Source organism: Mobula birostris, chromosome 27 (assembly GCF_030028105.1).
Source record: "Mobula birostris isolate sMobBir1 chromosome 27, sMobBir1.hap1, whole genome shotgun sequence".
Taxonomy (NCBI): Eukaryota; Metazoa; Chordata; class Chondrichthyes; order Myliobatiformes; family Myliobatidae; genus Mobula; species Mobula birostris.
The window spans coordinates 10331003-10345619 of NC_092396.1; positions in this window are offsets into that span (position 1 = coordinate 10331003).

Here is a 14617-nt window from a genome sequence, read left to right on the forward strand (position 1 = left end):
AGGTTTTTTACTCAGAGAGTGGTTGGTGCGTGGAATGCACTGCCTGAGTCAGTGGTGGAGGCAGGTACACTAGTGAAGTTTAAGAGACTACTAGACAGGTATATGGAGGAATTTAAGGTGGGGGGTTATATGAGAGGCAGGGTTTGAGGGTTGGCACACGTTGCGGGCTGAAGGGCCTGTACTGTGCTGTACTATTCTATGTTCTATGTTCTATTTTATGTTCGCCGATGACACTTCTGTCATAGGCCAAATCGAAGGTGGTGGCGAATCTACGTACAGGTGGGAGAGGGAAAATCTGGCCGAGTGGTACCACAGCAACAAATCCTCACTCAATGTCAGCAAGACCAAGGAGCAGGTTATTGACTTCAGGAGGAGGAAACCAAAGGTCCATGAGCCCGACCTCATTGGGGAATCAGAGGAGAAGAAGGTCCGCAATTTCAAATTCCTCGGTGTTATCATTTCAGAGTCTGTCCTGGGCCCAGCACATAAATATTACAAAGAAAGCACGGCAGCATCTCTACTTCCTTTGGAGTTTCCAAAGATTCGGTATGTGATGTAAAACTTTGATAAACTTTTAGAGATGTGTGGTGGAGAGTGTATTGACTGGCTGTACCACGGCCTGGTATGGAAGCACTAATGCCTTTGAATGGAAAATCCTGCTAAAGGTAGTGGATATGGCCCAGTCCATCATGGGTAAAGCCCTCCCCACCATTGAGCACATCTACGTGAAATGCTTTTGTAGGAAAACAGCACCATCATCAGAGACCTCCACCACCCAAGGCATCAGCTCTCTTCTCACAGCTGCCATCAGGAAGAAGTACAGGAGCCTCAGGACCCAGACAACCAGGTTTAGGAACAGCTATTACCCTTAACCACCAGGCCTTTGAATCAGAGGGGATAACTTCACTCGCCCCATCGCTGATGTGTTTCCACAATCCATGGTCTCACCTTCAAGGATTCTTCATCTCATGAGCTTGATATTTATTTGTTATTATGATTTAATTTCCTCTCTCTTTCTGTATTTGCACTGTTTGTTGGGTTTGATTTGCATATTGGTTGTTGTCCACTCTGTGATCTTTCACTGATCCAGAATCAAAATCAGGCTTATTATCACTGGCATGTGACGTGAAATTTGTTAACTTAGCAGCAGCAGTTCAATGCAATACATAATCTAGCAGCGAGGAAAAAAAAATCATAATAATAAATAAACAAGTAAATCAATTACGTATATTGAATAGATTTTTTTAAATGTGCAAAAACAGAAATACTGTCTATTAAAAAAGTGAGGTAGTGTCCAAAGATTCAATGTCCATTTAGGAATCGGATGGCAGAGGGGAAGAAGCTGTTCCTGAATCGCTGAGTGTGTGCCTTCAGGCTTCTGTACCTCCCACCTGATGGTAACAGTGAGGAAAGGGCATGCCCTGGGTGCTGGAGGTCCTTAATAACGGGCGCTGCCTTTCTGAGACACCGCTCCCTAAAGATGTCCTGGGTGCTTTGTAGGCTAGTACCCAAGATGGAGCTGACTAGATTTACAACCCTCTGTAGCTTCTTTCAGTCCTGTGCAGTAGCCCCTCCATACCAGACAGTGATGTAGCCTGTCAGAATGCTCTCCACAGTACAACTATAGAGGTTTTTGAGTGCATTTGTTGACATGCCAAATCTCTTCAAGCTCCTAATAAAGTATAGCTGCTGTTTTGCCTTCTTTATGACTACATCGATATGTTGGGACCAGGTTAGATCCTCAGAGATCTTGACACCCAGGAACTTGAAGGTTCCTTGGTATCAAGATCTATTCTATTGTGGTTCTTGTATTTACTGTGAATGCCTGCAAGAAAATGAATCAAATTTGCTTTGAATTTTGACCTTTGCTTGCAGTAATGCTGATAATGGTCTTCTCCAGGGTACCCAGCCACTGTCGTTAATTTACTCTGTTAATTTTCAGAGGCTAGAACTACGGATCCTGAATGTGAATTTGAATTCCTTCATGGTAGCAAACAAATTTAAATTAAGGCATCACATCTGGTAACCATAAATTTTATTAGACTGTTGTAAAAAGCCTAATTCACTAATTTCCTTCAGGGAGGGTGATCTGCTGTCCTTGTATCTGGTGTCTCCAACCCAATGGCATGAACATTGATTTCTCTAACTTTTTGTAATTTCTCTTCCTCCTTCTTCTCTCTTCTTCCATTTCCCACTCTGGCTTCCCTCTTACCCCTTCTCTTCTCCTCACATCCTATCACCTCCCTCTGGTGCCCCTCCTCCCACCCTTTCACCCATGGTCCACTGGCCTCTCCTATCAGATTCCTTCTTCTTCAGCCCTTTACCCTTTCCACCCCTCACCTCCGAGTTCCTCACTTCGTCTCCCCTCCTCCTCCACCCCCCTGGCTTTGCCTTTCACCTTTTAGCTTGTCCTTCTTCCCCCTACTTCAACTTCTTAATCTGGCTTCTTCCCACTTCCTTTCCAGTCCTGGTGAAGCTTCTTGGCCCGAAACATCAACTGTTTCTTCCATTCCATAGATGCTGCCTGACCTGCTGAGTTCCTCTAGCATTTTGTGTGTTATGCAAAATAAGTAGTCATGAATCTGATGGCGGAGGGGAAGAAGCTGTTCCTAAAACATTGAGCTCCGAAAACGATGGTTGTAATGAGAAGAAGGCTTGACCTGGATGGAGAGAATCCTTAATGGTGAATGCTTCCTCCCTGAGGAATCGCCTTTTGAGCATGTCCTCGATGCTGGGGAGGCTGGTGCCCACGACGGAGCTGGTGGAGCTTACAACCCTCTGCAGCTTTTTCCAATCTGGCGCATTGATGCCTCCATACCAGATGATACATAAATATCATCTTCAATGCAGTTTGTTCGTTCTCCCTGTGATTGCATGGGTTTCCTCCGGGTGCCCCGGTTTCCTCCCACAGTCCAAAGACGTACCTGTTGGTTAATTGGTCATTGTAAATTGTCTTGTGATTATTCTAGGCTTAAACTAGGCCGCATGGCTCGAAGAGCTGTGAGGGCTATTTCTGTACCGTATCTCAGTCAATCGATTATGTGTAACTAGGGGGCCGTGCACAATCCAGATTTGATGGAGACAGCCGTGAGAAACATGGAGGAACACCTGGAGTAACTTCTGAAATGCCTGCTTCGCTGTCACTGCTACTGCACGATCGAGAATCTCCGGAGACGAAGGCCCCAAATCCTCGGCTTTGCCTATGGCCTGTTGCCGGGGCTGGAGTCGAAGCACGCGGCAGAGATGGTGCTCGGTGTTTGGTGTCGAAGAGCTCGTCCGAGGCTTGGAGTTTTCAGACGGACTAGGAGTCGGACTGTGGTCGGATGCTTCCAGGATGCTGCATCGGCAAGTTGGCGGCGCTGGAGGTTCACCGTTTGCGTGAGATGATGGGACTTTCGAGAGACTTTGAGACTTTTACCGTGCCATTTAGTGCTCTTATCAAATTACGGTATAATTATGTGGTTTTTGTTAGTTTTTAAGTCGGTTTGTCATGTGTTTCCATGATATCATTCTGGAAAAACATTGTATCATTTCTTAATGCATGCATTACTAAATGACAATAAAAGAGGACTGTGTGTCCTCATAATCTAATCTAATCTAATCAATAAATAGATAGATCGATAAATGAATGAATGAATGAATAAACAAACCAGGCTTCTCTGTAAGAAGCAATATACTTCCATTAAATCCACTATGTTATTCAAATCAGAATCTGAATCAGGTTTAGTATCACCACCATATGTCGTGAAATCTGTTAACTTTGCGGCCGCAGTTCAATGCAATACATAATAATACAGGGAAAAAACTGTGAATTACAGTAAGTATATGTATGTATATCAAATAGGTAAATTAAATAAGTAGTGTAAAAACAGAAAAAAAAAGTAATGAGGTAGTGTTTGCGGTTTCAATGTCCATCTAGAAATCGGATGGTAGAGGGGAAGAAGCTGTTCCTGAATTGCTAAGTGTGTACCTCCTTCCTGATGGTAACAATGAGGTAGGGCCTGTCCTGGGTGGTGGGGGTCCTTAATGATAGATGCTTCCTTTTTCAACCTCTGTTCCTTCAAGATGACTTTGATATTACATCTCCTAGATTTATAATTTTGCTTCAGTGCCTGCTTTATCTACCTGGAAAGCTACAAAGAAACTTCATATTTTTATTATGCAACTTTCAAATTGTGAGTGTTGAATATGATAATCTTGTTATTGTTTGTTTTGAGACAATTGTCACTCAAAGCTTGTCCTCTTAGTGCATTTTAAGTCATTTCATTGCCGTTGGTAATATTAATTCAAATTCATTTATCTTCCATTTAAACCTAATGCTTTAAGTGACATCAGTAAATTAAGATGGGCTCTGCAAATGTGGAGAAGATTCTGAATGAGGGCTTCACCTCCTGAGAACCCAAGGTCATCATTGAGGAATTGTATTTGGTCCTAAGTGTTCAGCGATATATTTTGTTTAAAAATTAATGTTGGATGCATTTGGAGTATTTCCTGACCTACTTAGGCTTTGATATCAAAATGATTTACTTAACTTAATGCAATTTCCTTCAAAAGTTGAAGACCTCATAAATACAGCAATAAAACACAGGGAAAGCAAATATGAGTTATTCCAACTCTCTGGTTCCTACGACTGCATAGAGGTACTCAGGAGCACCCATAGTTTCGTGGTCTGATGGTACGGCAACTTTTCTCTTCTGTTGCATATTTTATCCAAGATGGGTGGATGTCCACTCCAACCCAGTGTCAACATCGTACCCTTCATCTTCCGTTGAGGTAGCGATTGGATGCACAGTTGAGTGACACGTACAAAATGCTGGAGGAGCTCAGCAAGCCAGGCAGCATCTATGGAGCAGAATAAATAGACAAGGTTTCAGGCCAAGACCCTTCTTCATCGGGGCTGGAAAGGGAGGGAGAAGAAACAAGAATATGTAGGCAGGGCGGGGGGGGGGGGATAGGGAAGAAGTACGAGCTAAAAGGTGACAGGTGAAGCCAGGTGGGTGAGGGGGATGAAGTAAGAAGCTGGGAGGTGATAGGATGAAGAGGTAAAGGACTGAAGAAGAAGAGATCAATAGGAGAGGAGAGCGAACCATGGGAGAAGGTGAAGGAGGGGCACCAGAGGGAGGTGATAGGAGAAGAGGTGCGAGGAGAACCAGAATGGGGAATAGAATAAGAGAGAAGGGGAGAAATTACTGGAAGTTAGAGAAATCGGTATTCATGCCATCAATACCCAGATGGAATCCTCCAAGTGGACCATGACCTTGTCAAAGGGTTTGGAGGCTTGCGTGCTTCGATGACTTGGAGAGCCATGTTGGCTGGAGTCAGGGTCTTGTGCTATATCTCTTGATAATACCACACATGCCAAACAAGGCAAAGGGTAGAGGCCAGACTAAGAGTGGTCCACCGATCCTCCAGGTCCAGGGGTCCAGTTGAGGGCTCACAACCCTGATTGGTCACAAAAAATTGCTAGGGAAACAGCAATGAAGAATCCTATAAATGTGTGTGATGTATTCTTGAGTCTATACTTGGGATTTCCATGACTGACAGTAATGAAAACCTATAGCAAGTTATTTGCATGATGAAGGAAGCCCTGAACACTGCCAAGATCAAAAAATGAGGACTCTGAACCACACTGGGGGCACAATAGAGAAGATGGCCAAGGCCAGACAGAGATGGAGGACCCTCAGTGCAGCCCGAAGCACCAGCAGCATAACAGGTAGGCGGAATATGAAGTGTTGCTCCTCTAAACTGAGAGCAGCCTCATCGTGGCAGTAGGGGAAGAAGTGGACCAACCTGTTGGAATGGGAATGAAAATGGGAATTTCCATTGATGCAGCTGGACTTGCAGAGTTCCCCCAGCATTTTTGTGTGTTTTGCTCAAGACTTCCAGCATCTGAATACTCTCTTGTGCTTTGGATATAGAGTCATGCTTCCTCTGTTTTATTGAATGCCTTAATTCATAAGTAAAACATCGCTTAAGCCAGAACCAGGAGAGTGTTGGAGCAAAATGTTGCAGATGCTGAAAATCCGTTACAGAAGCCGAAATGCAGTGCAAAAGTCTTAGGCACTTGTATATAGCTAGGGTGCCTAAGACTTTTGCACAGTACTGCATTTATCAATATAGAGCAGAAAGCAAGTATGTAAACCTGGTAGGAGCAAAGGATTTTGGGAATTTTGAGGGTGAAGCACCAAGGGAGGGGTGTGGGATGGGTGGCAGTGGAGGACTGCCAGGGGCATGGGGTGGTGTAGGTGCAGACTTACCCAATCCTGAGACACCAGGCAAGATCATTTGATGGCAAACAATTGGTTTATTGATCATTACAGAATGTGTCTCTGGTGCTTCCCGCTCCCTCCCCTCTCCCTTCCCCTTTTCCCAACCATGATTCCCTTCCCCCTGCCCCCTTCCCATTCTCAGTCCACAATAGAGACCCATATCAGAATCAGGTTTATCATCACTCACGTATGTCAAGAAAATTGTTTTTTTTTTGCAGCAGTACAGTGCAATACATAAATTTACTACAGTATTGTGCAAAGGTCTCAGGCACACTTGCTATATATATATTTACCTAAGACTTTTGCACAGTTCTGTAGGTTTCTCTGATCTGTGCATTTCTTTTACCAAAGTGGATGATCTCATTTTTCCACATTACATTCCATTTCCCATGTCCTTGCACATTCACCTAACTGCTTATATCTCCAGAAGGTTTAATGCGTCTTCCTCACCACCCACATCGGCTTGCACCTTTGTGTAAATTAGCCAGCCTTGATACTTTACACTTGATTTTCACATCCAGCTCGTTGAAGCTGATCATGAACAGCTGGATCCGCAGCATAACTCATAAAACCATGAGACACAGGAGCTGAATGAGCATTTGGCCCGTCGGGCTTGCTCGGCCATTGCATCATGGCTGCCCTGCCGGCAGTGGAAGTCATGGCAGGGCAGATGGAATCTTGGAAGATGCATTCAATGTCTCCACCACTCCTTATTTATACCGAGTGATGCAGGTTATTGGAATCACTTTCAAAGACTGTGCAACTCATGTTCTCAGAATTATTTACTTGTTTTTTTTTTGTATTTGCACATTGGTTGTTTGTCAGTCTTTGTGTGTAACTTTTCATTGAATCTATTGTCATTCTTTGTTCTACTGTGAATGCCTGCAAGAAAATGAACCACAGGGTTGTACATGGTGACATGTGCACGCTTTGAACTTTGAATTCAGGAAGTCTGGGAATTTTTGTCTCTTGTGCTCATTTATTTTTCCTATACTTTATTTTTAAACTAATGTTCCGTTCCTTCACCTCAGTTGCTCTAGAGCTGCATCCCTCCACTATTTCTTGGAGGTTCTCTGTGACTTCTTCTGTGATTATAGACACAAAATGTTTGTCTGCTTAATTTTCTTGCCACTTCCCGATTCTCCAGTATTTCTCCTGCTTCAGTCTGTAAGGGATCTGGATTATTTTTGTTAATATATTGCTTCTTGCATTCCTTGTAAAATATTTTACAGTCTGTTTTCTATTTCTCAATAGATTACTATTGCATTCCTCTTTCCTTTTCTTTTACAATCTCTTACTATTCTTTAATGAATTCTGATATTTTCCAAATTGTCAGACTCTCCGCACTTTTTGACAGCATTAAAAAGCTCTTTATTTGATGCATTGCTCCCTTTAAGTTCCCTAGTTAGCCACATCTGGACCACACTTCCTGCTGGATTTCTGGATATATTACTTGTAAATTATGTATTAATTCTTCAAATGTTAGCTATTACCTGCTTACTTATATCATGTAAGGTCATTTTCCTGTCTACAGAGCTAGTTTGTGCCTCATACTTCTATAATTTGTGTTGTTTAGATTTAAGACCCTGGTTTCAGAATGAACTAAATCACTTTCGATCTCTGTTAGAATTCTATCACGTAATGATCATTTCTCCCTGCAGGCTCCTTAGTTGCCAGATTATTACTAAATTCTTTTCATTATATATTACTAGATTTAAAATGCCTGTTCTCTCATTGGTTCCACAACGCAGGAGACCACCACCCATACATCTGGCAACACACACAAAATACTGGAGGAACTCGGGCAGCATCTGTGGAAGTGAATAATCTGTCAACGTTTTGGGCCGAGACCCTTCTTCAGGGCTAGAAAGGAAGGGGGAAGATTCCAGAATGAAAAGGTGGGGCAGGAGAAGGAGGCTAGCTGGAAGATGCCGGGTGAAGCCAGGTGGGTGGGAAAGGTAAAGGGCTGGTGAGGAAGGAACCTGATACAAGAGGAGTGTGGATCATAGGAGAAAGGGAGGGAAGAGGGACACCAGTGGGGGATTATAGGCACGCAAACACGAGGAAATCTGCAGATGCTGGAAATTCAAGCAACACACATCAAAGTTGCTGGTGAACGCAGCAGGCCAGGCAGCATCTCTAGGAAGAGGTACAGTCGACGTTTCAGACTGTGTCCTGACGTAGGGTCTCGGCCTGAAACGTCGACTGTACCTCTTCCTAGAGATACTGCCTGGCCTGCTGCGTTCACCAGCAACTTTGATGTGTGTTGCCCAGAGATTATAGGCAGGTGAGGCCAGAGTGGGGAATAGAAGAGGGGAGGGGGAGAGAAAAAGATTTTACCAGAGGGAATTTTTTTTATCAGAAGGAGAAATCAATATTCATGCCATCAGGTTGTCAGTAACCTACCCAGGGAGTTCATTCTCCAACACTTACTGCTGATTTGTTTATCCCTGCCTATGTTAAATATTGTATTAGCTCTTATTCCCCAATTTATTCTATGAGCTGTTTATAGTCTTGTAAGTATCTTCTAACAGTGTGTTAATCCCCTTATTGCTTCTGAGCTCCACCCACATGCACTTAAGAAGAAATTTCTGAGCTAATTTTCTTCCTTTTACTGCCTTTACCCCATTTTTGTTGTCAGGTATACTGTCCTCATAGAATTTAGGTGTGGGCCCCCAAATCTGAAGAACTTTCTACAGGGGCACAATTGAGAGCATCCTGACTGGCTGCATCACTGCCTGGTATGGGAACTGTACTTCCCTTAATCACAGGACTCTGCAGAGAGTGGTGTGGACAGCCCAGCACATCTGTAGTTTTGAATTTCTAATGATTCAGGACATTTACAAAGACAGGTGTGATAAAAGGGCCCGGAGAATCATCAAGGACCCAAGTCACCCCAACCACAATCTATTCCAGCTGCTACCATCCGGGAAACGGTACCGCAGCATAAAAGCCAGGACCAACAGGCTCCAGGACAGCTTCTTCCACCAGGCCATCTCACTGATTAACTCACGCTGATTTGAGTGTATTTTTAAGTTACATTGGCTCTTCTATTTATTGTAAATTACTTTGATTGCACATTGAGACAGAGATATAACGTAAGGATTTTTACTCACATGTATGTGAAGGATGGAAGAAATGAAGTCAATTCAATTCAATTCAATCCAATCATAGAGTTAGGGGTAAATTGCATTATTTTTGATAGAAGTATACAAAATTATGAGGGGTAAATTATATCCCTCATAATTTTGTATCATCATCAACATTACGTTCCATCATAGCTGATTTATTATCCCTCTCAACCCCATTCTCCTGCCTTTTCCCCACAACCTTTGATGCCCTGACAAATCAAGAACCTATCAGCCCCTGCTTTAAATATACCCAGTGTCTGTGGCAATGAATTCCACAGATTCACCAGCCTCTGGCTAAAGAAATTCCATCTCATCTCTGTTTCAAAGGAATGTCCATGTATTCTGATCCTAGATTTCCCCCACTATAAGAAACATCCTTTCCATGTCCACTCTATCTAGGCCTTTCCCTGTTTTCCTTTCATTCATTCATGTACCGTGTCATATGACATGGATGATCATAGCTTTTCCATGACCATGATTGTTCTTGGAAAATTTTCCTACAGAAGTGTTTTGCCATCGCCTTCTTCCGAGCAGTGCCTTTACAAGATGGGTGACCCCAGCCATTATCAATACTTTTCAGAGGTTGTCTGCCTGGCGTCAGTGGTCACGCAACCAGGACTTGTGATATGCACCAGCCACTCATATAACCCTCCACCACCTCCTCCCATGTCTTCACGTAACCCTGATCAAGGTGCTACACCTTGTCCAAGGGTGACTTGCAGGCTAGTGGAGGGAAGGAGTGCCTTACACCTCCTTTGGTAGAGATGTATCTTCATCCCACTACCCCAATTTTGTATACTTCTATCAGCTTCCCCCTCATTCTCCTATGTTCTAGGGAAATAAGTCTTAACCTATTCAAGCTTTTCCTAGAACTCGACCCTCGACCTTGCAACATCCTTGCAAACTTTCTCTGTACTCTTTCAATCTTATTGATATCTTCCCTTGGGTAGGTGACCAGGACAGCAGACAAGGCTCCAAGTCTGCCCTTATACAACATCAACGTGACATACTGTACTCAATCGCTAACACGAGAAAGCCTGCAGATACTGGAAGTCCAGAGCAACACTGGAGGAACTCAGCAGGTCAAGCAGTGTCTATGGGGGTGGGGGTGGGGAGAAATTCATTTAACTGGAAGGAGAAATCGATATTCATGCCATCGGGTTGGAGGTTGGGTGATGGAGTGGAAGTGCTCGATGAAGCAGTCCCCCTATTTACGACAGGCTCACCAATGCTCGAGCACCTCCACGCCATCAGCCACAAGCTGGCATTCCGGGTGGCCAAGCATTTTAATTCCGATTCCCATTCCTGTTCTGACATGTTGATTCATGGCCTCCTCTTTTTCCAAGATGAGGTCACCTTCAGGATGGAGAAGCAACATCTTATATTTCATCTGGGTACCCTCCAATCTGGCACTTGTATTGAACACTCCTTCTGGTTAACAAATTCCACCCCGCTCATCCTCCGTTCCTCACTCTGACTTTCCACTTCTTCTCACCTGCCTATTACTTCCCCTGGGTCCCCTCCTCCGTCCCTCTTTCCTCTGGTCCACTCCCCTATCAGATTCCTCTCCTCCAGCCCTCGACCTTTCCCACCCACCCGGCTTCACCAATCACTTCAGTTAGTCCTGACGAAGGGTCTCGGCCTGAAACGTCGACTGTACCTCTTCCTAGAGATGCTGCCTGGCCTTCTGCGTTCACCAGCAACTTTGATGTATGTTCACCTATCACCTTCCAGCTAGCCTTTTTCCCTTCTCCCCAACTTTAACCTGGCATCTTCCCCCTTCCTTCTCAGTCTTGAAGAAGAGTCTTGGCCCGAAATGTCAACAGTTTATTCTTCCCCACAGATACTGTCCAACCTGCTGAGCTCCTCCAGCATTTTGTGAGTGCTGCACCTATATTCAATAGTCTAATTTTCCATTTCGTCTCTCTTAGCCAAAAATTAAGTACCCTGTCATGTTCTAAACATCGGTGCTCCACAAAGTTGCATCCTCAGCCCCTGCTCTATCCCTGTATGCTCAGGGAGTCCATGATTACATGCCCAGGTTCTATCCTAACTCCCTCTACAAGTTCTCAGGTGATACCATCCATAGGGGGCCACATCTCAAATAACAATGAGCCGGAGTACAGAGAGGAGGCAGAGAGCTTAGTGGCATGGCATCATAGCAACAGCCTATTCCTCAATGTCAACTGGACAAAAGAGCCGGTCATTCACTTCAGGAAAGGGGGCGGTATACACATTCCTGTCTTTGTCAATAGTATTGAGGTTGAGAGGGTCGAGAGCTTCAGGTTATGGGAGTCAGCACCACCAATAGCCTGTCCTGGCCCAAGCACGTTGCTGTCATGGCCAAGAAAGCTCCCCAATGCCGCAAGTTCCTCAGGCAGCTAAAGAAATTCAGCATCCCTGATTGACTCTTACCAATTTTTATTGAAAGCATTCTGTCTGGATGCTTACACGAGGAAATCTGCAGATGCTGGAATTTCAAGCAACACACATAAAAAATGCTGGTGAACGCAGCAGGCCAGGCAGCATCTATAGGTAGAGGTACAGGGATCTCCCATCCACTGCTACCAGCCTTATAGTTCCCACACCCCGCACTTCCCGTTTCTACCTCCTACCCAAGCTCTTCCTATAGATGCTGCCCGGCCTGCTGCATTCACCAGCATTTTTTATGTGTGTTGTCTGGATGCTTAACAGCTTGGTACAGCAACTGCTCTATCCGTGACCACAAGAAACGGAGAGAAGTGTGGACTCAGCTCATCACATCACAGGAACCAGCCTCCCCTCCATGGACTCTGTCTATGCTTCTTGCTGCCTCAGTAAAGCAGCCAACATAATCAACGACAGCAGCTACCTAGGACAGTCTCTCTTCTCCCCTCCCCCATTGGGCAGAAGATGCAGAAGCCTGAAAGCATATACTACCAGGCTGAAGGACAGCTTCTATCCCATCCCACTGTAATCAGACCCTAGAGCAGACCTCCTGTACAATAAGAAGGATTTTGGCCTCACAATCTACCTCGTTTATCATTTGCCCGTACTGCATTGCTTCAGTAGCTGTTACACATTCTTCTGAATTGTTATCGTATATGTTCACAGGTGGATAGGGTAGTTAAGAAAGCTTATGGGGTGTTAGCTTTCATAAGTCGAGGGATAGAGTTTAAGAGTCGCGATGTAACGTTGCAGCTCTATAAAACTCTGGTTAGGCCACACTTGGAGTACTGTGTCCAGTTCTGGTCGCCTCACTATAGGAAGGATGTGGAAGCATTGGAAAGGGTACAGAGGAGATTTACCAGGATGCTGCCTGGTTTAGAAAGTATGCATTATGATCAGAGATTAAGGGAGCTAGGGCTTTACTCTTTGGAGAGAAGGAGGATGAGAGGAGACATGATAGAGGTGTACAAGATAATAAGAGGAATAGGTAGAGTGGATAGCCAGCGCCTCTTCCCCAGGGCACCACTGTTCAATACAAGAGGACTTGGCTTTAAGGTAAGGGGTGGGAAGTTCAAGGGGGATATTAGAGGAAGGTTTTTTACTCAGAGAGTGGTTGGTGCATGGAATGCACTGCCTGAGTCAGTGGTGGAGGCAGATACACTAGTGAAGTTTAAGAGACTACTAGACAGGTATATGGAGGAATTTAAGGTGGGGGTTTATATGGGAAGTAGGGTTTAAGGGTCAGCACAACATTGTGGACTGAAGGGCCTGTAATGTGCCATGCTATTCTATGTTCTATGTTTTACAAAATATATAAAACGTCTTGTTTTACATGCTTCTACCTCAAAGCACTGTGTCATGATGCAATCTATGTGAACAGTATGCAAGCCAAGCTCTTCGCTGTATCTTGATACACGTGACAATAGTAAACCAATACCAATGCCCGGGAGGGCAGCAGGAGCAAAGGCTGATGGGAAGCAGGAGGTTCACCAGTCACACCTCGGTTCCCTGTAGCTGGATGTGGTGAATATCAGTGGACACGTGGGGTTCTGTCTGAAAGGTAAAGGAGGAGATCCCATCACATTTAAACACTACAGGTCCCCCCTGGCTTACGAACACCCGTCTCACAGTAGGAACACCCTGTTCACAGGAGCAAAAATCTGTGATGGATGGGGGAGTACTTATTGGCTGCTGTGGGTTTGCAGGTATCTTCTGCCAGGTGGGAATGGGGTCTTTTCTGTGTGCCTTCCCCTGAGCCACGATGATCGGGGACTGAACAGAGCCAGAAGTGCCAGGCAGACCCACATCTCACACACTGTATGAGTGAGGCCGACTGATGGCCTTCCTTCCCATGCCTGCTCTCACCCCCAGCATCTGTCACCACTGTTTCAGTTCACGTTCGACTCACAAACAGCTCAGGCTTTGAACAGCACATGCAAAATGCCGAGAGAGCTCAGCAGGTCAGGGAGCTAGATCGACTGTCCCGTTCACTCCATCAATACTACCTGACTTGCTGAGTTCCTCTCGCATTCTGTGTGTATTGCTCGAGCGTCTGCTGAGTCCGTTCTGTCTCAGGTTACAAACAATTCTCAAGGACAGAAACCCGTTTTAATCTGGAGATATGGAGATGACGATGCTGAGGATGTTCTACGAGTCTGTGGTGGCCAGTGTGATCATGTTTGCTGTTGTGTGCTGGGGCAGCAGGCTGAGGGTAGCAGACACCAACAGAATCAACAAACTCATTCATAAGGCCAGTGATGTTGTGGAGATGGAACTGGACTCTCTGACGGTGGTGTCTGAAAAGAGGATGCTGTCCAAGTTGCATGCCATCTTGGTCAATGTCTCCCATCCACTACATAAAGTACTGGGTGGGCACAGGAGTACATTCAGCCAGAGACTCATTCCACCGAGATGCAACACAGAGCATCATAGGAAGTCATTCCTGCCTGTGGCCATCAAACTTTACAACTCCTCCCTTGGAGGGTCAGACACCCTGAGCCAATAGGCTGGTCCTGGACATTTCCTGGCATAATTTACATATTACTATTTAATTATTTATAGTTTTATCACTATTTAGTTATTTAAGGTGCAACTGTAATGAAAACCAATTTCCCTTGGGATCAATAAAGTATGACTATGACTATGACTATATGCTGCACTTAGAGATGCTCTTTGGAGAACTTCCGGATCCGAGGCCTACTCTGGAAGCTGAGATTAGGCTGGGTAACCTTTTGTAATCACCATGGAGACCATGGATCAGACCCATGTGTTGTAAATGTTCTCTGACTG